Source organism: Mobula hypostoma, chromosome 6, assembly GCF_963921235.1.
Source record: "Mobula hypostoma chromosome 6, sMobHyp1.1, whole genome shotgun sequence".
Classification (NCBI taxonomy): domain Eukaryota; kingdom Metazoa; phylum Chordata; class Chondrichthyes; order Myliobatiformes; family Myliobatidae; genus Mobula; species Mobula hypostoma.
Genome location: NC_086102.1, coordinates 22,644,029 through 22,667,610, shown reverse-complemented (window position 1 = coordinate 22,667,610; position 23,582 = coordinate 22,644,029). Strand labels below are relative to the sequence as shown.

Sequence of the window (23,582 nt, the reverse complement as noted above, 5' to 3'; positions counted from 1 at the left end):
CTGAGGTGTGTGGTAGAACAAAAGAATCTGGGAATAAAGATCCATTGGTGTCACAGGGAGAAAGGGTTATGAAAAGCTTTTGGCACATTGGCCTTCATAAATCAATGTATTGAGTACAGGAGATGGAATTTTATGTTGAAGTTGCGTAAGACAATGGTGAGGCCTAATTTGAAGGATTGCGTGCAGTTCTGGTCACCTACCTACAGGAAAGATGTAAACAAGGTTGAAAGAGTGCAGAGAAAATTTACAAGGATGTTGCTGGGTCTGGAGGACCTGTTTTAAAAAAGAAAGATTGAATAGGTTGGGACTGTGTTCTTTAGAATGCAGAAGATTGAGAGCAGATTTGATGGAGGTACATAAAATTATGAGGGGTATAGATAGGGTAAATGAAAACAGGCTTTTTCCACTGAGGTTGGGTGGGACTACAACCAGAGGTCATAGGTTAAGAGTGAAAGGTGAGAAATTTAAGGGGAATATGAGAGATAATGTCTTCACTCAGAGGATCGTGACAGTGTGGAATGAGCTGCCAGTAGAAGTGGTGCACACAAGCTCGATTTCAATATTTAATATTTGGATAGGTACATAGATAGTAGGGGTATGGACGGCTTTGGTCCCAGTGCAGATCGATGGAAGTGGGCAGTTTAAATGATTTTGTCGTGGACTAGACGGGACAAAGGGCCTGTTTCTGTGCTGTACTTCTCTATGACTCTATAATGCAGAAGAAATTTCTCAAGTATGCACTGACTTGTTTTAGAAAGGATTAACAGAACATTATTAGATTGGTTCTTGGAAAATGAATGTTATGTAGATTTGTGCACGTATGCTGAGAGTTTTCACTGTTTTCTATTTTTATTTCTCAGACTCCCAGCACCTACAGACTCTGATTTTCTTTTACTGATAATCACCGCTGGAGATGGCTGAATTCACAACTCTCTGCAGCCTCCTGCAGCCCTGTACACTGCAGGCTCCGTTCCAGGCTGTGACGCAACCAGTTAGAATGATCCCTAGTGGCAGAATGGGTGAGCAGTTTCAAATTCTTAGGTGTCAACAATGGAGGATGTGTCCATATTGATGCAATCATGAAGAAGGAATGCAGCCGGCCAGTGGTGTAGTGGACTTAGAGCCGGGTGATCCCAGCTTGGAACCTGGCCAGCTCCTTGCATGCTTCCCGTCTGCGCTGGGTTGAGATTCAAGCTAGCAACATGACCTCTTAAAAGACAGACAAAACGCTAAATAAATGGCAAGGTTACCACCCGATGCGCCACAAGGCACGCAATAGAACATCAACAACAATGAAGAAGGAACGCCAGCAGCTCAACTTTGTTAGGAACAGGAGGGGATTTAGTACAGTATGCCACCAACAGGGTTACATCAACAAATCAAGAATATCCCTGGTAAAAAGCTCCCCTGTTCTTCAGGTGGATGTTTGAAAGCAAAGGATGGCACCATTATCATGAAAAAAGATGAGATTATGAACACGCAAACACGAGGAATTCTGCAGACGCTGGAAATTCAAGCAACACAGATCAAAGTTGCTGGTGAACGCAGCAGGCCAGGCAGCATCTCCAGGAAGAGGTACAGTCGACGTTTCAGGCCGAGACTCTCTGACGAAGGGTCTCAGCCTGAAACTTCGACTGTACCTCTTCCTAGAGATGCTGCCTGGCCTGCTGTGTTCACAAGCAACTTTGATGTGTGTTGCAAGATTATGAACAGATGGACTGAGTATACTCAGGAATTGTTTGAAGGCGATCGAGGTGAAAAACCAGAAATTAAACAAAACATTGAAGGTCCAAGTATTTTAAAATCTTAAGTTTGTAATGCAATAAATAAAATGATGAAAGGAAAGGCAGCAGGTCCTGATGAATTAGTAATAGAACAACTTATCGCCCTTGAAGATTATGGAATTAAAAAACTTACTGATTTAATCAATGACATTTATGAGACTGGAATAATACCAGAAGAGATGAAAAATCAGTATTTATCACTCTTCCTAAGAAACCTGGAGCAATAGAATGTGAATTAAATAGGACCATAAGTTTAATGAGTCATATCACCAAGATACTTCTAAGAATTTTGATGACAAGAGCTAAAAGTAAGATTCAAGCTGAAATAGGTAAAGAACAATGTGGTTTTGTGAAAGACGAAGGTACAAGAAATGCAATATTGATGTTAAGGATACTATCAGAACGAGCTATTCAAGTGCAAACAGATTTGTTTGTTTGTTTCATTGACTACACAAAAGCATTTGATAAAGTGAAGCACAGTAAGTTATTTGAAATATTACAGGAAACTCTAGATCTAGATTCGAAAGACCTCCGTCTAATCAGAAAACTGTATTGGGAACAAACTGCCGCTGTAAGAATAGATGGAGAAGTGAGTCAGTTTACGAAAATCAAGAGAGGCGTTAGACAAGGGTGTGTTTTCTCCCCTGATTTATTTAGTGTGTACAGTGAAACAATATTACAAAAAATAAGAGACATCTTGGGAATCAAAGTTGGCAGTGAAAGCATCAATAATTTCAGATATGTAGATGACACTGTGTTAATTGCAAGTACAGAGGAAGAACTACAAAACCTAATTGATACAGTTGTTGAAGAAAGTGCAAAAATGGATCTATCTATCAACTGCAAAAAGACAGAATGTATGGTGATATCCAAAAAGAAGAAGAATCCTATCTGCAGGCTGAGAATAAACAGGGAAGACATAAAACAAGTACAGAACTTTTGCTACTTAGGAAGCTGGGTGACATCAGATGGCAGGTGCGACATGGACATCAAAAGAAGAATAGGGATGGCAAAAGACACCTTTACAAGAATGAAGAGTATACTGACCAATACTGAACTAGGCATGACAACCCACCTTAAAGAAGTGGAATGTTACATTTATCCAGTTATGTTATATGGCTCAGAATGTTGGACAATATCTAGTAACATGAGGAAATGAATTGTAGCAGCAGAGATGTGGTTTTTGAGGAGGATGCAAAGAATATCATGGACAAAACGAATATCTAATGAGGATGTCATGAACGGAGCAAACACAAGAAGAGAAATAATATATGAGATCATGAAAAGGCAACCTAACTTCATTGGACATGTGATTAGGAAAGAGCAGTTAGATTACATGGTAATTATGGGAAAGACTGAAGGGAAGAAAGCAAGAGGAAGACAAAGACAAATGATGATGGAGACAGCAGCCAGAGAACTGGAAATGAATACCAATGAATTGATCCACTTGACCCAAAACAGGAGTGTGTGGGCCATGGCAGTCAAAGCTCAAACTGGGCACGGCACCTGATGATGATGATGATGCCACCAAAGACTCTTACAAATTTCTATAGGTGTGTGCCGTTAATCGTTCTGGCTGGATGCATCACAGCCTGGTACGGAAATTCCAATGCATAGGACAGCCGAAGGTTGTAGACTTAGCCAACTTCATTATGGCCACAGCCCTCCAAACCATCAAAGATTCAAGAAGACGGCATCCATTACTAAGGATCCTGGCCATGTGGGACATGCCCTCTTCTCATTACTACCATAGAGGAGACTGGAGACTCACATGCAATGATTCAGTGATAGCTCCAAAATCAGATTTCTGAATGCCCCATAAACCCAAGAGCATGATCTTGATTTTGCTTTATTATGTACTCTTTTATTGTGTAACTTATAGTTCCTTGATGTCTTTACGTCTACTGTACTGCTGCCACAAAACAACAAATTTCACATCATATAAGTCAGTGACAATAAACCCGATTCTGATGAGTTAGTTTCTCTATCAAGTACACATAGTTTTGAATCCCTTCACCAGGCCTACTCTTTATATTTTCATTCTCAGGGGAATAATCTCAACTTCTCCAATTTCCTATCATCCTGATTTCCCTGCTGGTAAATCTTTGCTGCGCTTGTTCTCATATCCTTTCTGGAGGATGTGTCCAAATGTATTCACCATGCTACAGGCAAGGACTGACTACAAGTTTATGATAGCTTAGCATGGTCTTTTGGTTTGTCTTCACTGCCCCTAATTACAAAGCCAATTTTTCATACACACTTTATTTGTTTGCCCAATGTCCAAAATTGTACATTTCACATTAGGTTGCCTTGAAGTCCATCACTTCATGTTAAATAACTTCCAAGTCTTCCCATTTCACCAGTTGTTCCCCTGAAGTCTGCTGCTGTTTTGATCACTGAATTTAGAACATGGTCGCATGCCTCAGTGATTATCATCCACTAGCACTTACATCAACGATGATGAGCTGCTTTATGAAGTCGGTCATGAAGCATATCAACTCCTGACTGAAGACTAAATTGGATCTGCTCCAATTTGTCTATTATCATAACAGGTCAACAGTAGATGCCATTTCATTGGCTCTTCGCTCAGCTCTGGAACATCTGGACAATGGAGATGCATACATCAGTATGCTCTTCACTGACTACAGCTCAGCATTCAACACTATCATTCCCTCATAAAGAATCAATGATCTCCAAGACCTAGACCTCAGTCCCTTCTTATCAATTGGATCCTCAATTTCCCAGTCAATTTGGATTGGCAACAACATCTCCTCCATAATCACCATTAGCACAAGTGCACCACAAGGCTGTGTGCTTAGCCCCCTGCTCTACTCGCTTTACACTTGTAACTGTGAGGCTAAGTACAGCTTCAAAGCCATATTTATGTTTGCTGATGACTCCCCTGTTGCAGGCCGAATCAAAGGTGGTGATGGATCAACATATTGGAGGGAGATTTGACAATCTGGCTAAGTAGCGCCACAACAACAACCTCTCACTGACTGTCTGCAAAAGCAAAGAGCTGATTATTGATTAGAGGAGGAAGAAACCGGGGGTCTATGAGCCAGTCCTCATTCAGGGATCGGAGGTGGAGAGGGAGGTGAAAAAAAACACTGGTCTCTTGTCAAAATTGCAAGAAATTGCAGAGTTGAGAATGTGGCCAAGGCCATTACAAAGCTCTGCCCTCCCTCCATTAACTCAGTCTACCTCTCCCAATGCCTCACAAAAACAGTTAAAATAATCAAACCCCTCCAACCTTGGTCATTCTCTCTCTCCCTCCCACTGAGCAGAAGTTATAAAACCTTGAGTATGCGTACCGCCAGGCTCAAGGACAGCTTTTATCCTATTGTTATAAGCCTCTTGAATGGATCTCTTGTGCAATAAAAATGAACTTGTGATCTCTTAATCCATTGTCTACCAGCACCGCATTTTCTCATAACACTGTATTCTGCTTTCTGATATTCTTTTCTTTTTATAATCCTTCAAGGTACTTATTGTTGTATATTTAATATTTGATTAATACTGTAACTATATTGTTTGGTTAAGCATTCTTTGTTGTTTACTTAATGAATTGCCAGTTCTATGTAAAAGTACGTAAATGGCATACGTCATGACAGCGCCACGTGATACATGTGTGCCTCACGTAAAGCAAAGAATAAACTAAGATTCACATCTCTTGGGCTCCCGGCTTTTTCTTGCAATTAGTTTTTTATGATGTGGAGTTACAAGACATAACACTACTAAGCATGGAATTAAAATGTAAAACTGCAGAAGCTGGAAATCTGAAGGTAAAAACACCTAAGGTGCTGGAAATTCCCAGCAGGTCAGACAGCATCTGGGACAGAGAAAACGTTAATTATTTCAGGTTTGAACTTGATCATTGAACTGAAATATTTACTGTTTCTCTCCCCATTTGCTGTTTGACCTGCTGAATGTTCCCACCGCTCCTTGTTTTACTGGTGATAACATGAGGAGTAATGACCCTGTCAGTGATGTTTCATAACCTCACTGTTGTGAAGGACAGAGATTGATTTCATACATATATCTCTCTCCCCTTAGGTTGCCCCTTTGGGATGAGGATGATATTTTCATTCTGGTTTTATGGGTTCAGAAGTAGTTAACGAGGCCAAAATTCAGATTCTTATATAAATGGGCGGGTGGGAGCTAATGAGATGGTGGTTTGTAACGTGGAGCCCTCCTTCTGCTTAAACAGGGCTCCCACAACATGGGCTCAGGGTCCTCATTCTCTGAGCAGCCATGGACAAGACTTTCCCAAGATTAACTGGGGGGGGGGGATTCCATTTCTTCAAGGAATCCAAGCGAGAATCAGACCATGTTTATTAGCACTGACACATCGTGGAATTTGTTGTTTTGTGGCAGCAGCCAGCAGCTTTGAGCAAAGCAGGCTTTGAACACATCTTTGAATCTTTTCCTCTACGCACTTAAAACATAGAACATAGAACATCACAGCATGATGTTGCTGCAAACTTTTAACCTACTGTAAGATCAGTCCAGCTCTTACCCCCCACCCCCACAGAGCCTCTCATTATTTTTTATCATCCACGTGCCAACTGGTAATCAGCTCTTAGGGTCGAGCTCAAAATCGAGTGTCTGTTTCTGGACTCTGATTCTCAGGCAGGTAACTGGTGTGATCTGTCCCATGCAGTTGACTGAGAGTAATTAGGGGCTTAATGCTGAGTATGCAGGCCTAAGAGAGGATGGTGTTGTTGGTTCACATGTGCCTCCAGTGATTTTGGAAGGTTTTGCAGAGGCGACGTTGGTGATACTTACCCAGAGCTTTGAGATGCTTCACATTATGTTATACATGTAACTAATTTGTGACCATCCTCCATCTGGTCCAACTTTTCATAGAAATTACATTGACTAGAATCCATTGACTGGCTGTATCACTGCCTGGTATGGAAACTGTACTTCCCTCAGTCACAGGACTCTGTAGAGAGTGGTGCAGACAGCCCAGAGCATCTGTAGATGTGAACTTCCCACTATTCAGCACATCTACAGAGACAGGTATGTAAACAGGGCCCAGAGGATCACTGGGGACCTGAGTTGCCCCAACAACAAACTGTTCCAGCTGCTACCATCCAGGAAACAGTACCGCAGCATAAAAGCCAGGACCAACAGGCTCCAGGACGGCTTCTTCCACCAGGCCATCAGACTGATTAATTCACGCTGATACAATTGTATTTCTAAGCTATATTGGCTGTTCTGTTGTATATCTTACTGTACATACTACTTATTTCAAATTACTATAATTTGCATATTGCACATTTAGATGGAAATGTAAAGATTTTTACTCCTCATATATGTGAAGGATGTAAGAAATAAAGTCAATTCAATTCAATAACAAGAAAAGCAACAATTCTAATAATCCCATGTGGAGGCTTTAACTATACACATCTCTGCAAGTAGAATAATATCTGTTCACCAGTACTGTCCACCAGTCTGTTTGTGTGTGTGTCTGTCTGTCAGTATGTATTTATGTGGAGGTGCAAAGGGAATTGGAAGTCCTCATATAGGATTCCCTAAAGGTTCGTTTGCAGTTTGAGTCAGTGGTGAGGAATGGCAAATGCAATCTTAGCATTCATTTCTAGAGGATTAAAATATAAAAGCGAGGATGTAATGTTGAGACTTCATAAAGCACTGGCACGGCCTCTCTTGGAGTATTGTGAGCAGCTTTGGGCACCTTATCTTAGAAGGGTTGTGCTGACATTGGCGAGGGTTCAAAGGAGGTTCATGAAAAAGATTCGGGGATCAAACAGCTTATCATATGTGGAGCATTTGATGGCTCTGGGCCTGTACTCACTGGAATTCACAAGAATGGGGGAGTGACCTCATTGAAACTTATCGACTGTTGAAAGGCCTTGATAGGATGTATATGGAGAGAATGTTTCCTATGGTGAGGGAATCTAAGACCAGAGGACACGGCCTCAGAATAGAGGGACGTCCATTTAGAATAGATGAGGAGGAATTTCTTCAGCCAGAGAGTGGTGAATCTGTGGAATTTGTTGCCGCATGTGGAGGCCAAGTCATTGGGTATATTTAAGACAGAAGTTAATATATTCTTGATTAGTCAGGTCATGAAGGGATATGGTGAGAAGGCAGGAGCTTGGAGCAGAGAGGGAAATCAGCCATGACGAAATGGTGGAGCAGACTCGATGGGCTGAATGGCCTAATTCTGCTCCTACTGTATATCTTATGGTCCTACGTGCATGCGTCATGTGTATTCGTGTGTGTAACACTTGTATGGCTGTGTGTACACATATGCGTGTGTCTGTGCATGTGTCAGTATGTCTGCATGTGTGTGGGTGTATGCTTGTGTGTTTGTATGGGTATGTGTGTAAGTGTGTTTGTGTGTGTGTGTATGTTTGAGTGTGTCTGTGGAAAGAGAATACTGGATTACAAACAGCCATCGTTTCAACCCACACATGAAGAACTGACATTTGTGTTGGGGGTGACACATTGCACTCTTACTTAATTACCCACCTCCCACCGGAATTAGCAGGTCCAAGGGAGAAGGGAATAACCTATATTCGTAGCCATGTTATTGACCCAGTTACTGCACATTTAAGCTATAATTGCCTGATCTGAGGACGGCCTGCGCTGTGACTAAAGCGAGCTGGAGAGAGGATTTTTGCCCTCATTGCCCGGCCTCTAATGCGACAGAGTGGATCCTCGCTGTCTTTTTCTCACAAAGAGGCATATTCACTCCGCTAGCTTACCCCTCAGAGGCTGCAGGGCAAACCAGCCACTTAGCCTGTGGACGATGGCGATGCCTGGGAACAAAATAACTCCCGTGATACTCAGAGTCTCTCCAGCTCCCAGGACAGAGCTTAGGACAGGGCCCTGTGTTGAGGCACTTCTAGTGTGTGTTCCAGTCAATTACTGGAGGGGCTTCAGTAAAGATGGGGTTATAGTTTGTTATTGAACAGTGAATTCATGGCTAGTACATTCAGTAGAGCACTTTACAATCTGCAGCTGAATCCAAACCTTGCAGAGCAGTAACTTTCTAAGATGACTTTCACACCCATCCATCTTTCACTGATCTCCAACCACTCTCCGCTCAACAGCCTGACCACCTGCATGTCCAGACACTGGAATGACAGAGATCCAGTCCGCTAGTCGCTCCCCGTGGCCACAAAAATGCATCCTAGTCCCGCACTAAAACTAGCCTCTGTCAAACTCCACTGGCTTTATCTACACTTTCTGCTGTTTCAAGAGAACAGTAATCAAAGACCCTTCTCTGAAGTTTCTATCTTCTTCCCCCCACTTCCATGGGAGGTATTTAAGAGGTATCTGATAGGGATCTTGGAACGAGCTACCAGTGGAGGCTGTGGAGGATGCATGTTCAATAGTAACTCTTAAGAGAAGTCTTGGGTAAGTACATGGATGGGAGGGGTATGGAGAGCTATGTTCCGGGTGTGGGTCAATGGACCTTGGTAGAATAACCGTTCAGCACAAACTAGATGGGCTGAAGGGCCTGTTTCCATGCTGCAGTGCTCTATGACCCCAAGGTACAAAACTGAAGAACACTTCAAGAGCCACTGTAAAATTCCACAATTGCTCTGTTCTACCAAGAATCGAACTTTTGATCTCTCAGTCTACCCGCTCAGGGTTTATTTGTCCTCCTGCACTGCACTATTTTTGTAACCACACAGTATAGTCTGCATTCTCTGACAAAATGCTGAAGGAACTCAGCAGGCTGTGGAAAAAAAAGTACAGTCAATGTTTCGGGCTGAAACCTGAGTCCTGCCAAAGGGTGTCAGCCGGAAAAATTGACTGTACTATTTTCTATAAGACGCTGCCTAGTTGGGGCCGGCGGATGGCACAATGACATCAGCGTCAGACTCCGGAATGAAGGTTTACGGGTTCAAATCCAGTCGGAGCCGCTCCCGAGTACACTTTCTATCCGTGCTGGGTTGTGTGTCGAGATTGCAACTCGACCTTGTAAAATAAAGGGAAAAATACTGTGAAATGGCGCATGGCGCGCCACACAGTCTCTCTCTCTCACTCCGCGCCTTGTAAAGGCATGAAAAAGACATTGTCCCGCCAACATCACGCACGCACACACACACAGACGCACACACACGCATGTACGAACGTGCCTAAAAAAAAAGATGCTGCCTGGCCTGCTGACTTCCTCCAGCATTGTGTGTGTGTGTGTTGCTCGGATTTCCAGCATCTGCAGATTTTCTCCTGTTTCTGTGTTCTGTAACTGTTTAATTTCTGTGGTACCTCGATGTAGGGAATGATCTGTCCGGATGGCAAGCAAATGAAGCTCGTCACTTGGCACATGTGACAATGTTAAACCAATTACTAATTAACACAGTGAATGAATGGTCCCTAGAGAGAGGGTGATAAAGGGCCTCCCACTGGAATGAACCCATATCCAAAGGTTCTGCAGTATTCAGCCCAATGTTCTCATGCCCCACCCCCATTGCCCTGACTGACCAACCTCCCCCACCTCCCACCTACCCAGCCTACGACCAACGGGACCACCGTATTGCCGCCCCCTCCTACCCCCGCTACAATTCCACCAGCTGACAGCAGCGGGCAGGCCGCTCGCTCCCTGAGAACTCCATTCAGTTTCGTTGCCATGGCAGCAGTTTTTGGAGCAGCGCAGCGTGCGTTTGGAGGTGCTTGAATTTCTCCTGAGAATGGATCAGGAGGGAGGGGCTGCCTCACAGCTGAAAGAGCCCTTTGTGACTCTCCCCTATCAGCAGTGTGCCAAGTGTGAAAAAAAATCCCACAAGCTGCTCACAGTTTATTCCCTAAATGTCACATTCATATTTGCTCGGTCCTGCTGCAAAAATTAAGCGCACAGCAATATCCATTTATTTGTATTCATTTGTCACATCAGGTATTATAATTCAAAAGGTCATTTTGTGTTTGAAAATTAGAGCCAGTCTCAATGTGTCTCATTAAGATGCAGGGTTAAGGGTGAATTCTCTGGGGTAAAGTACACCAATTCCTCCCTGTCTGACTCACAGTTTCTCATCAATCTGTACCCATCCCCTCTGCCAGGAGCAAACAAGTCCACACCTTCCCTGCCTACCACCTACAGATAACCTGGGATCTGCCAGACTTTTCCACCTTACTGTATCAAGGTCACCTTGACCCCATGCACAGGTTCCCAACCTTTTTTATGCCATGGATCAATGCCATTAAGCAAGTGGTCTGTGGACCCTGGGTTGGGAACCCCTGATCGGCAAGCAACAACAGCAGTTCCCGCAAATCAGGGAGTAAACCACAGCTCGATGTCTACTGTCACCAGATGATCACTGTATCTCCTCTCTTCTGCTCCTTTAGGGCCACAACTCTGGTTTGACGTGTTAGCCGAGATTTGACCGTCAGACACTTATGCCTAGGAGCTGAGATTTCATACTTTTAGTTGGTATAAGTAAAGGTTGAACAGGTTAGAACTTTATTCCCTGGAGCACAGGAGAATGAGAGGGGATTTGATAGAGGTATCCAAAATGATAAGGGGCATAGATAGAGGGGTGGCTTTTTTCCACCGAGTTTGGGGGAGACTAGAACTAGAGGACATGGGTTAAGTGTGAAAGGTGAAATATTTAAGGAGACCCTGAGTGGGATACTTCTCTCAGAAGATGGTGAGAACGTGGAGCAAGACGCCAGCGGAAGTTGTAGATATGGGTTTGACTGCAACATTAAGGAGACGTTTGGATAAGTACATGGATGGGCGGGGTACGGAGGGCTATGGGTCAAAGGGATGAGGCAGAATAATATTTTGGTATGGATTAGATGGGCTGAATGGTCTGTTTCAGTGGTATCATAGTCCATAACTCTATGGCTTGCTGTACTAATTGGGTGCAGCATTTGGCACTAATAGTCAATTAAGTGCCTCACCTTAAAAACAAAGTCACAAAATTGACAAAAAGCGTGATTGAGAAAGATTTTGGGTGTTTTCACATTCATTCATGCACTAAAATGAGGCCAGCATTATTCCCAGTGGAGCTCGTCCAGTATAATGCACCTGCAGATATCATTCTGTGCTCAAATCTGAGAAGGGAAGCAATCCTGAGAAGCACACTACCCATCAGAGGCACTCGCCTGCTGTAGCGAATGGAGGCCAGGTAGGAATAGTAGGAGGAGGAGTAGTGAGAGAGAGGGAGAGAAAGAATGTGTAGGTGTGTGAGTGAGAGAGAGAGAGAGGGAACAGAGAGAGGAGGAGAGAAAGAGGGGGGTAGAAGGGAGACAGAGAAAAAGAGATGGTATTCTGCTTTACCCTATTATTAACTGGGGTGGCAGCGGTCAAGACTGACACCAGAAAGGGTGGTCCTCTGGTTAGTGAGATCCAGGAGATGTTCCAACTGAAAACTGAATGCTGTAAGAACTCAGTAAGTCAAGCAGCATCCGTGGAGGCAAAGGGTGTAGTCTGTGTCAACTACCATGTCACCTTTGATCAACTGTGCATGCTGCCATTACCATCTCCATTGCTGGCTCACTATCAAAGTGGTCCTGCCCCTGTTCACTGGTGCAGCCCTCTGCTTCAATAGGCTAACAGGCCAGGCCAGCTCTCGGCCACTCCACAGAAAGCTGCTGTGCTAAAGCTAGCGGGCAGCAGGAGATGCCGGAGCAAAGGTGGGAGAGGCCAGGATACTGGGCGGAGGGTGGGAGAGGATGGGATTCTGAGGAGGGGGTGGACAGGAACAGCAAGACTAAGAGGACTTTGATGGCGAACACCATACAGCATCACCTGACAGCACCATCACTGACAATCCAGTCAGTTAGGCCACACTTGAGGTACTTTGTACAGTTCTGGTCACCCTGCTATAGGAAGGATGTCATTAAACTGGAGAGGGTGCAGAAAGGATTTTTGAGGAGGCTAGTAGAACTAAAGGGCCAAGCTAGAAATTTGTTCCCTGGAATGTAGGGAGAGGGACACAACCTTATAGAGGTTTATACCACTGAGTGGTATAGAACAAGGAAAATGGCTACAGTCTTTTCCCCAGAGTGAGGGGAGTCCAGAATTGGAGGACAAAGATTTAAAATTAAGGGTGAAAAATCCTAAAGGGGATACAAGGGGCAACTTTTTCACAGATGTGCAAAAGTCTTCGGCACATATATAGGGTGCCTATGACTTTTGCAATGTACTGTAGTCATTTTATGTATTGCACTGTACTGCTGCTGCAAGAAAAGCAAGTTTCATGACATATGTGAGTGATGATAAACCTGACTCTGATATGGGTCTCTATTGTGGACTGAGAGTGGGGAGGGGGCAGGGGGAGGGGGGGAGCAGGAAGCATCAGAGAGACATTCTGTAGTAAACCAGTTGTTGGCAATCAAATGACCGTGTCTGGTGCATTAGGGCTGGGTGTGTCTGCACCAGTGCCAACCCCCAGTCCAGCATTCCTTCTCTGTCACCTGCTAAGTACACCTCACACAGCACTCCACCCTCACCATTCCTAGCACCCTTTGCTCCCGCCTGATTTACAAACCTGCTCTCCACTTCACATTTACAAATACAGCAGTGTGCAAACTCCTTAGATACCCTCGCTATATATTGTATATGTGGCTAACACTTTTGCACAGTACTGCAGAGAGTGGTGGGTTTATGGAAAGAGCTAGAGAGGATGGTGGATGTGTGTACAAGTACCACATTTAAAAGGTATTTGGATAGTCACGTGGACGGAAAAGGTTTAAAGGGATGTGGGCCAAATGCAAGTAAGTGGGACGAGCTCAGCTAGGCAATTTGTTCGGCACAGACAACTTGGGCCAAGGGGTGTATTTGTGCACTGTACAACTCTTTAACTCTATAGGATTATAAAGATGCGTATTACTGAGAGATACCCAAGGCATCACTGGGCTGTAATCTGGCACCAGGCACAGAGGGGTGTTACTTTCCCAACTGTATTGCCTCATAAGGCACAGATTAATACACTTATTTGGAATCTTTCATGGCAAGTCTGATGGTACGATATAGTGAGATAGTTAGTGAGTGCTAACAACTATGGGGCTGAATCCTGGAGATGACAAGGAGAGTCTTTCGGTTAAGGCCATAAGACCATATGGGAGCAGAATTAGGCCATTTGGCCCATCGAGTCTGCTCCACCATTTCATCATGACTGATCATTTCCCTCTCAGCCCCAATCTCCTGCCTTCACCCTGTAACTCTTTATGTCTTGATCAATCAAGAACCGATCAACTTCTGCCTTAAATATGCCCAATGACTTGGCCTCCTCAGCCACCTGTGACAGTGAATTCCACAGATTCGCCTCTCTCTGGCTAAAGAAATTCCCCCTCATTTCTGTTCTAATTGGATGCCCCTCTATTCTGAGGCTGTGTCCTCTGGTCTTAGACTCCCCCAACAAAGGAAACACCCTCTCCACATCCACCCTATCAAGGCCTTTCAACATTTGATAGGTTTCAATGAGATTCCCTCCCCTCTATTCTCCTGAATTCCATTGATTACAGGCCTAAAGCCACCAAACACTCTTTATATTATAAGCCTTTCAATCCTGGAATCAATTTTCTGAACCTTCCTTGAACTCTCTCCAATGTTAGCCCATCTTTTCTAAGATAAGGAGCCCAAAACTGCTCACAATACTCCAAGCGAGTGTCTTATAAAGCCTCACCATGTTAACGGTGAATGAATGATGGGAGGGGCAGGGAAGGGCAGAGATGATTCAGAGGGGAGCAGTGAGGTGTGGACAGACAAGTGAAGTATTTTTCACACAGGAAGAATGTTCTTACTGCAAGGGAGGTGTGTGGAATTTCACGGGGGCACAGCCCAATTGCTCTGGACAAAAGGTTGGCAAGGAGGTTTCTACAAGGCATAGTCATAGTCAGTCATATTTTATTGATCCCGAGGGAAATTGGTTTTCGTTACAGTTGCACCAAGAATAGAGCATAAGTAAAGCAATATAAAACCATAAATAATTAAATAGTAATATGTAAATGCCAGGAAATAAGTCCAGGACCAGCCTATCGGCTCAGAGTGTCTGACCCTCCAAGGGAGGAGTTGTAAAGTTTGATGGCCACAGGCAGGAATGACTTCCTATGATGCTCTGTGTTGCATCTCGGTGGAATGAGTCTCTGGCTGAATGTACTCCTGTGCCCAACCAGTCCATTATGTAGTGGATGGGAGACATTGTCCAAGATGGCATGCAACTTGGACAGCATCCTCTTTTCAGACACCACCGTCAGAGAGTCCAGTTCCATCCCCACAACATCACTGGCTTTACGGATGAGTTTGGTGATTCTGTTGGTGTCTGCCACCCTCAGCCTGCTGCCCCAGCACACAACAGCAAACATGCTGGCACTGGCCACCACAGACTCGTGGTGTCTATGACAGGATAACCTTGTAGTCCAAGAAGAAATATCCATGACTGCCCATACCGTCTGCTCCCTTAAAATGAAGGAAATAAAGATCAAGTCTCTTTTTCCAGAATACAGAGTCCGGGTCACCTCCCTAATATTGGAATCGGTTTACTATTGTCACATGTACCAAGATACAGTGAAAAGCTTGTCTTGTATATTGTTAATACAGTTCACATCATTACACAGTGTACAGAAAACAGTACAGAATAAAGTATAAAAAGCTACAGAGAAATGCGGTGCAGGTAAACAAAGTGCAAGATCATACTGAGGTAGATCATGTGTTCGAGAGCCCATTTCATCATACAAGAGTGATACAAATTGTGGGAGAGACTTAATAAGTCACTCAGTATCTGTGGCGGCAAAGGAAATGTCAACATTTCAGGTCAAAACCTGTATCAAGAGTCGACGATTCTTTTACCCACAAAGTCATCGCTCGACTCACCGAGTTCCTCCAGCAGATCGCATGTTACTCCAGCCTTTTGTACCCCCACCACACTGTGACTTAAGGCAGATACTAGAAGCAGCTCCGACAATAACTTCAGACTGAGCCACAGCATGATATCCATGGGCAAAGCTTTGATGACCCCGTATGAGAACAAAGATTGAAAGGAGCACTAAGGATACAGTTTGAATGTTGACCGTATCATAGATAGCTGGGTTAGTAAAACACAGTTATTCTTTAACTAATTAAAGATGGTCACTTTTCAGACCTATAAAGTTCAAACTCTGACTATACTAATTAGCAAATTAATTTATTGTTATATGTACAGTGAAAAACTTTGCTTTGAATGCTGTCTATTTAGATCATTCCATCACATCAGTACATTGAGATAGTCAAAGAAAAATCAATAACAGACAGTTGCAGAGAAAGTGCACTGCAGGTAGACAATAGGGTGCAAACCATGATGAGGTAGACAGGGCAGTCAAGTGTTCATCTTAAATCATACTGTTATGTTTCGTATTTCCGTAAACTAACTGAAAGAAAAACACAGGAGGCCGGGATAAACATGTACTCTTTGTTTTCTACTTTACTCACTTATTTATTGAGATTGACCATCATAAGGTCAGAAGTGGGGATGTTCACAGGTGACTACACAATGTTCTGCACCATTCGTGACTCTTCAGATAGTGAAGCAGATTATAACCAAATGCAGAAGGACCTGGACAATATTCATGCCTGGGCTGACAAGTGGCAAATAACATTCGAGCCACGCAAGTGTCGGGCAATGACCATCTCCAACAAGAGAGGCTCTAACCATCATCCCTTGACATTCAGTAGCATCATCACTGAATCCCCTGCTATCAACATCCTGGGGGTTAGCATTGACAGGAAACTGAACTGGTCTAGCCATATAAATGCCGTGGCTAGCACAGCAGGTCAAAGGCTAGGAATCCTGCTGTGTGTAACTCACCTCCTGACTCCCCAAAGCCTGTCCACCATCGACAAGGCTCAGGTCAGGAGTGTAATGGAATACTTGCCACTCGTCTGGATGAGTGCAGCTTCATCAAAACTCAAGAAGCCTGACACCATCCAGTACAAGGCAGCCCACTTCCACAAGCATCCAATCCCTCCACCATTGTGAAGGGGCATTCCTCAATGTCACAAAGACAAAGGAGCTAGTTGTGGATTACAGGAGGAATGGAGACGGGCTAACCCCTATTGACAACAATGGATCTGGGGTTGAGAGGGTAAACAGCTTCAAGTTCCTTGGCATCCACATCACCAAGGACCTCACATGGTCTGTACACACCGGTTGTGTGGTGAAAAAGGTTGAGGAAGTTTGGTCTGGGCCCCCAAATCCTAAGAACTTTCCATAGGGACACAATTGAGAGCATCCTGACTGGCTGCATCACTGCCTGGTATGGGAACTGTATTTCCTTTAATCGCAGGATTCTGCAGAGAGTGGAGCGGACAGCCCAGCACATCTGTAGTTGTGAACTTCCTGTGATTCAGGATGTTTACAAAGACAGGTGTGGAAAAAGGGCCCGAAGGATCATTGGGGACTCAAGTCACTCCAACCACAATCTATTCCAGCTGCTACCATCCGGGAAACGGTACCACAGCATAAAAGTCAGGACCAACAGGCTCCAAAACAGCTTCTTCCACTAGGCCATCAAATTGATTAACTTACACTGATTTGAGTGTATTTCTAATTTACATTAACTGTTCTATTTATTATAAATTACTATGATTGCACATTGCACATTTAGACGGAGCCGTAACGTAAAGATTTTTACTCCTCATGTATGTGAAGGATGTAAGAAATAAAATCAATTCAAATTCAAATACAACTATTCATTAATGCAAATATCTAATCAGCTAACTACGTCCAAGTCCATTCAAGAGTTTATTACAGTGGGATAGAAGGTGGACCTGAGCCTGGTTGTAGGAACTTTCGGTCTTGCGTTTCATCTGCCCGATGAGAGGGGGGAGGAGAGAGGAAGTCCAAGGTGGGGTGATTCTTTGGTTATGTCTGTTTTAATCCCCTCGGGATTAATAAAGTATATCTATCTATCTATCTATCTATCTATTAGGGTAGTGAGACTTATAGGCAGAGTCCATGGAGGGGAGGCAGGTTTTCCTGATGTGCTAGTCTGTACATGTTCCACTCTGTAGCACAGTACACAGTGTAATTTGCACTGTAGCACTGTATGGTGGAATTTTTTGCCTGAAAGAAACGTAAATGGGCAAAAGAAAGAAGAAGAACTTGTTGACAAGCACTGAGGCACCAGAAGTGTGAGAAAAATCACTCTAAACCAGGCTAATGTGATTTTCAGCAACACAATGCAGTTTGTTTCAGAGGTGTAGATTAATTTCTAGCCCAATAGCTGGAAATAAAGCAACAAATCCCCCTTGCCAATGAAGACATCAGCAGAACCAGGCTAAATCAGGCTGCTGTTTTTGCAAAGATTACAAGCAGAATCAAAGCTAATTCAGATTGCCATGTCAAGAGCTAGGATCTATAGTGCACAGTATGTCACAGAGAAGTTTTACAATCTACTAGTCACGGACTGCAGTTCATCTCATTAACTGCAGTACCAGGAAAGATGCTCCACAACTCACACAGACAAATTTGCATGTCAGCATTTTAAGTACAGCATTCATCAGAACTCACTGCCATTTGAGATACATTGAAATATAATGCAAATTTTGTGAATCACTTTCCAAAACAGGATTTCAGCATTTTGCCTGTACCGTAATCCAAATACTCCGCTCTGAAATTCAGGTACAAATCTGAACCATATTGGATCAATTCTGAGAATGTAGCAAGTTTACATGCAGCTGATTGATGTAAATTGATGTGAATCAATTGAGCCTCCTACACACAGGAGACCCTCACTTTTGGTATGGGCTCTCAACTGCGCGCTTTCGTCTCAGCAGGTCAGGTTCGTAGCTCCCGCACTGTATGTTGCCCATAAATTAAATTAAATTAAAGGCATCCATTAGTCTTGCAAGACCATGGATCTGCACCTGGAAAGTCTTCACTCTCCAGGGCACAGGCCTGGGCAAGGTTGTATGGAAGACCAGCAGTTGCCCATGCTGCAAGTCTCCCCTCTCCACGAGACCGATGTTCCAAGGGAAGGGCATTAGGACCCATACAGCTTGGCACCAGTGTTATCACAGAGCAATGGGTGATTAAGAGCCTTGCTCAAGGACACAACACGTTGCCTCGGATGGGGCTCGAACTCACGACCTTCAGGTCGCTAGTCCAATGCCTTAACCACTTGGCCACTAACATAATTTGGTAAAAAGATTTAATTGTACTGCTCCGCTATCATTCTTGTTCCTTGCATACATAACAAAACCCACTGTAGACTAAAGGAAGGTCAATGTGATCCCATGTGAAGGAGCTTAACCCTGCTGTTAACAGTAAAACAAATACACAAAAATTGCCCTTCATTCAATATATAGGGACAAATATGATCAAGCTCATCCTGACAACAGAATAACCAGTTGCTACATGTCAGGCTGTCATTATCCCTGGCCAAAAACTATAGATTATGATAGAATTCTTCTGGCAGTTCTAGTTGTAGGTGAAGAGACAGATTTTAGACCAGGAGATATAAGACATAGGAGCAGAATTAGGCCATTTTGCCCATCGAGTCTCCACCATTCAATCTTGGCTGATCCTTTTTCCCCTTCCTCAGCCCCACTCCCCGGCCTTCTTCCCGTAACCTTTGATGCCATGTCCAATCAAGAACCTATCAATCTCTGCCTTAAATACACACAAAACGACCTGGCCTTCACAGTTGCCTGTGGTAATAAATTCCACAATTCACCACCCTCTGGCTAAAGAAATTTCTCCACATCTCTGTTTTAAATGGAAACCCCTCTATCCTGAGGCTGTGCCCACTTGTCCTAGACTCCCCCACCATGCGAAATATCCTGTCCACATCTACTCTGTCTAGGCCTTTCAATATTTGAAAGATTTCAATGGGTACCCCCTCATCCTTCTAAGTTCCAGCAAGTACAGACCCAGAGCTGCCAAACGTTCATCATATGATGACCCTTTCATTCCCGGAATCACCCTTGTGAAGCACCTTTGAACCCTCTCCAATGCCAGCGCAGAGCCCAAAATTGTTCACAATACTCACCAGTGCCTTATAAAGCCTCAAACATCACATTCCTACTCTTGTATTCTAGACCTCTTAAACTGAATGTTAATATTGCAATTGCCTTCCTCACCACCGACTCAACCTGCAAGCTAACCTTTAGGATGGGGGTCAGACAGGCGAATCTGTGGACACAGGAAAGAAACACGGATGATAGTTTGCCTCCCAGGTGCTAGGGTCTGGGATGTTTCTGATCATGTCCACGATATCCTGAAGTGGGAAGGAGAACAGCCAGAGATCGTGGTTCATATTGGTACCAACGACGTAGGTAGGAAAACGGAAGAGGTTCTGAAAACAGACTACAGGGAGTTAGGAAGGAAGTTGAGAACCAGGACCTCAAAAGTAGTAATCTCGGGATTACTTGCCTGTGCCATGTGACATAGACATAGACATAGAATAGTACAGCACAGTACAGGCCCTTCGGCCCACAATGTTGTGCCGACCCTCAAACCCTGCCTCCCATATAAGCCCCCACCTTGAATTCCTCCATATACCTGTCTAGTAGTCCCTTAAACTTCACTAGTGTATCTGCCTCCACCACTGACTCAGGCAGTGCATTCCATGCACCAACCACTCTCTGAGTGAAAAACCTTCCTCTAATATCCCCCTTGAACTTCCCACCCCTTACCTTAAAGCCATGTCCTCTTGTATTGAGCAGTGGTGCCCTGAGGAAGAGGCGCTGGCTATCCACTCTATCTATTCCTCTTATTATCTTGTACACCTCTATCATGTCTCCTCTCATCCTCCTTCTCTCCAAAGAGAAAAGCCCTAGCTCGCATAATCTCTGATCATAATGCATACTTTCTAAACCAGGTAGCATCCTGATAATTCTCCTCTGTACCCTTTCCAATGCTTCCACATCCTTCCTGTAGTGAGGTGACCAGAACTGGACACAGTACTCCAAGTGTGGCCTAACCAGAGTTTTATAGAGCTGCATCATTACATCGTGACTCTTAAACTCTATCCCTCGACTTATGAAAGCTAACACCCCATAAGTTTTCTTAACTACCCTATCCACCTGTGAGGCAACTTTCAGGGATCTGTGGACATGTACCCCGAGATCCCTCTGCTCCTCCACACTACCAAGTATCCTGCCATTTACTTTGTACTCTGCCTTGGAGTTTGTCCTTCCAAAGTGTACCACCTCACACTTCTCCGGGTTGAACTCCATCTGCCACTTCTCAGCCCACTTCTGCATCCTATCAATGTCTCTCTGCAATCTTTGACAATCCTCTACACTATCTACAACACCACCAACCTTTGTGTCGTCTGCAAACTTGCCAACTCACCCTTCTACCCCCACATCCAGGTCGTTAATAAAAATCACGAAAAGTAGAGGTCCCAGAACAGATCCTTGTGGGACACCACTAGTCACAATCCTCCAATCTGAATGTACTCCCTCCACCACGACCCTCTGCCTTCTGCAGGCAAGCCAATTCTGAATCCACCTGGCCAAACTTCCCTGGATCCCATGCCTTCTGACTTTCTGAATAAGCCTACCATGTGGAACCTTGTCAAATGCCTTACTAAAATCCATATAGATCACATCCACTGCACTACCCTGATCTATATGCGTGGTCACCTCCTCAAAGAACTCTATCAGGCTTGGTAGACACGATCTGCCCTTCACAAAGCCATGCTGACTGTCCCTGATCCATGATTCTCTAAATGCCTATCGATCCTATCTCTAAGAATCTTTTCCAACAGCTTTCCCACCACAGACGTAAGGCTCACTGGTCTATAATTACCCGGACTATCCCTACTACCTTTTTTGAACAAGGGGACAACATTCGCCTCCCTCCAGTCCTCCGGTACCATTCCCGTGGACAACGAGGACATAAAGATCCTAGCCAGAGGCTCAGCAATCTCTTCTCTCGCCTCGTGGAGCAGCCTGGGGAATATTCCGTCAGGCCCCGGGGACTTATCTGTCCTGATGTATTTTAACAACTCCAACACCTCCTCTCCCTTAATATCAACATGCTCCAGAACATCAACCTCACTCATATTGTCCTCACCATCATCAAGTTCCCTCTCATTGGTGAATACCGAACAGAAGCATTCATTGAGGACCTCGCTCACTTCCACAGCCTCCAGGCACATCTTCCCACCTTTATCTCTAATCAGTCCTACCTTCACTCCTGTCATCCTTTTTTCCTTCACATAATTGAAGAATGCCTTGGGGTTTTCCTTTACCCTACTCACCAAGGCCTTCTCATGCCCCCTTCTTGCTCTTCTCAGCCCCTTCTTAAGCTCCTTTCTTGCTTCCCTATATTCCTCAATAGACCCATCTGATCTTTGCTTTCTAAACCTCATGTATGCTGCCTTCTTCCACCTGACTAGATTTTCCACCTCACTTGTCACCCATGGTTCCTTCACCCTACCATTCTTTATCTTCCTCACTGGGACAAATTTATCCCTAACATCCCGCAAGAGATCTCTAAACATCGACCACATGTCCATAGTACATTTCCCTGCAAAATCATCATTCCAATTCACACCTGCAAGTTTTAGCATAGCCTCATAATTTGCCTTTCCCCAGTTAAAAATTTTCCTGTCCTCTCTGATTCTATCCTTTTCCATGATAATGCTAAAGGCCAGGGAGCGGTGGTCACTGTCCCCAAGATGCTCACCCACTGAGAGATCTGTGACCTGACCCGGTTCATTACCTAGTACTAGATCTAGTATGGCATTCCCTCTGGTCGGCCTGTCCACATACTGTGACAGGACTCCATCCCGGACACACTTAACAAACTCTGCCCCATCTAAACCCTTGGAACTAATCAGGTTCCAGTGACAGTGAGTATAGGAATACAATCAGGTGGTGGATAACTTCGTGGCTGAGGGATTGGAGCAGGGGACAGGGATTCAGATTTCTGGATCATTGGGACCTCTTTTGGGGCAGGTGTGACCTATACAAAAAGGACGGATTGCACTTGAATTGGAGGGGTGCCAATATCCTGGCAGGAAGGTTTGCTGCAGCTATTGGGGAGAGTTTAAACTAGAATTGCTGGGGGGTAAGAACCGACTGAAGAGACGAAGGGAGAGGCGGTTGGTTCACAAATAGAAAAAGCTTAGAGACAGTTCAAGAGGGAGGATAGGCAGGTGATAGAGAAGGGACGTGCTCAGACTGATGGTTTGACATGTGTCTATTTTAATGCAAGGAGTATTATGAACAAAGCCGATGAGCTTAGAGCGTGGATCAGTACTTGGACCTATGATGTTGTGGCCTTTACAGAGACTTGGATGGCTCAGATGCAGGAATGGTTACTTCGAGTGCCAGGCTTTAGATAGAAACATAGAAAACATACAGCACAATACAGGCCCTTCAGCCCACAAAGCTGTGCCGAACATGTCCCTACCTTAGAACTACCTATGCTATAGCCATAGCCCTCTATTTTTCTAAGCTCCATGTAGCCATCCAGGAGTCTCTTAAAAGACCCTATCGTTTCCGCCTTCACCACCACCGCCGTCAGCAGCCCATTCCACGCACCCACCACTCTCTGCGTAAATAACTTACCCCTGACATCTCCTCTGTACCTACTTCCAAGCACTTTAAAACTATGACCTCTCATGTTAGCCATTTCAGCCCTGGGGAAAAGCATCTGACTATCCACACAATCGATGCCCCTCATTATCTTGTACACCTCTATCAAGTCACCTCTCATCCTTTGTCACTCCAAGGAGAAACGGCTGAGTTCACTCAACCTATTTTCATAAGGCATGCTCCCCAATCCAGGTAACATCCTTGTAAATCTGCTCTGCACCCTTTCTATGGTTTCCATGTCCTTCCTATAGTGAGGCAACCAGAATTGAGCACAGTACTCCAAG

At 44.4% G+C, this 23,582-nt stretch overlaps 1 protein-coding gene across 3 annotated transcripts in view; it reads right to left on the bottom strand.

The window, feature by feature from the left end:
* Window positions 1-23,582, bottom strand: part of LOC134347865 (immunoglobulin superfamily member 5-like) — a 76,099-nt gene that overhangs the window by 2,791 nt on the left and 49,726 nt on the right. The gene's annotated exons all lie outside the window — the stretch shown is intronic.